The sequence below is a fragment of the Montipora capricornis genome, chromosome 6 (genome assembly GCF_036669925.1).
Source record: "Montipora capricornis isolate CH-2021 chromosome 6, ASM3666992v2, whole genome shotgun sequence".
NCBI classification, from domain to species: Eukaryota; Metazoa; Cnidaria; class Anthozoa; order Scleractinia; family Acroporidae; genus Montipora; species Montipora capricornis.
This window is the reverse complement of record NC_090888.1, coordinates 70,439,521-70,441,447: the sequence shown is the minus strand read 5'-3', so window position 1 is coordinate 70,441,447 and position 1,927 is coordinate 70,439,521.

The window sequence follows — 1,927 nt, the reverse complement described above, 5'->3', positions numbered from 1 at the left end:
AAAGCATCAAAGGCCTAATTTGAATAAAACAAAAAAATATCTTAATGGCGGCCATTTTGGAAAAAGGTGTATGTTAATTAAGGGCCGTTAACAATATCAGCTGTGGACTAAACACGAACAACGTTTTTTTCTCTTGAAATTTGCAAGACAAAGATGCGTACGAAGTAAATTTAAGACAAGATGTTCAGGAGCCACTTTTTCATCTCGATGCATCTCTTCGCATCCAGGGAAATAATCAATGAAGGCTAAAACAGCCGACAGATAATCACTTAAAGAGGCAAGGTCACACAATTTTTGGCAATTTCAGCACTGATCGAATGGTCATAGAATTAACTAAAATACCCAAATAAACAGTTCAAAACTATAGAAGAACTCTAACAAAACTAGGGAAGCCAAGAAGGGACATGGATGGACAAACCTGGAGAGGCTTGAAATGGATTGAATTTGGGTAAATTTGAAAAACGTCGGCACACCTTTTTTCAAATTTATCAGTCTATATCAAATTTCATTACAAAGCTGGAAAAGCATTCTCAGTTGTCATGTGGCCGTGATTTTGCAAATGAAAGATTCTTGCTCTGCCAATTTGACGTTTAGAGCTCATAATTAACAAAATTAAACAAAATTACCTAAAAATAGCGTGACCTAGCCCTTTAACAGTCTCTGCTCTGTGGGTGATTACTTATTAATATGAAGGTTACGTAGACGTTTACACGCGCAATGAATTTGCGTTTGTCGCTTTAACAACAAAATGTTAAAATATTAATTTAAAAAAAGCAGGAGCCTGCAGAGACGGACGTACAACTTCATTGTATTCGTGGAACGGCACTTTTACAGACAGAGTTATTTTTAGATTGATTTAGTTTCCATCTAAACCACACCTTTCCAGCTAATCGCAAGTCTAATTGCATGAGGAATTATTACCAACGAGATTGAGAATGAGCCAAATCCTTTAAGAACTCGTCTAAAATTAGCTTGACCTGTGAAAATGCCGTTAAATAGACCTAGTATTGGAGTTGCAAACTCCTGGTGATGGGCACAATAACATAAAACTATTATATGATTCGGTTTAAACCACAACAGATGTTCAAGGTGTCTGCAACTGCCATCACCGTCGACTAATTACTCCAACATAGTCATTGCTGATGACAAGGATGTCACCTCCAAAAAAATATATTATTTACATCTCACGCACTTTTAAGTTAGTTCACGAGTGGACTCTTGAAACCTGCTTTTAAAAGTAAATTTGACTCAACGTGCACAAGCTCCACATAGTCCGTGCTGAAAATCACATGTAAATCCCCGCTTATAGTACCGCTTTCCATGTTATTTCCGGATTGACACCGGTTGTATGTTTTCAACTCGTTCAAGATGGACTGCGTGTTTGCATCATTTTTTCCCGCGCTCAGATCCATGTTTATCTCTTGGCGCTCAACAACGGTTCCTCGTTTTCCCGCGCGATCGGTTTCGCACAACTGTGTCTCCTTGCAGAGCACCAGCTCCATGTTTCCCTTTGATTTCAGTTGCCATTTGTATTTGCTGTACTGTCAACCAGCGATTTTTTCAATACAAAATCATTCCAGTAGCCCTTTTTTGTCATTTCACAGCATCAGTGCGGCCTGACTGCGCACACATCGTTTCCGATTACACCTTTGAGCCTCCTTTACATGCCGGAAGCGGACGTTCCATCACTTACTTTAGTTGAGTCGTGTAGCTCCACTTATGTGCTTCATGCTGTTTATGCCACAAATGGGCGTACAAACTGTTTCTGTCAGTAATCCGTGAGTAATGCGAGCCTCTTTCGCGCACGCGTCCTTCTTCCAGCACCAAAATTTCATCAGCGTCAACCACCGTGGATAAGCGAGGAGCTATAAAGATGGAAGTTCTGTCCTTTGTTACACATCTGAGACTGTTAAGGATATTCTAAAAC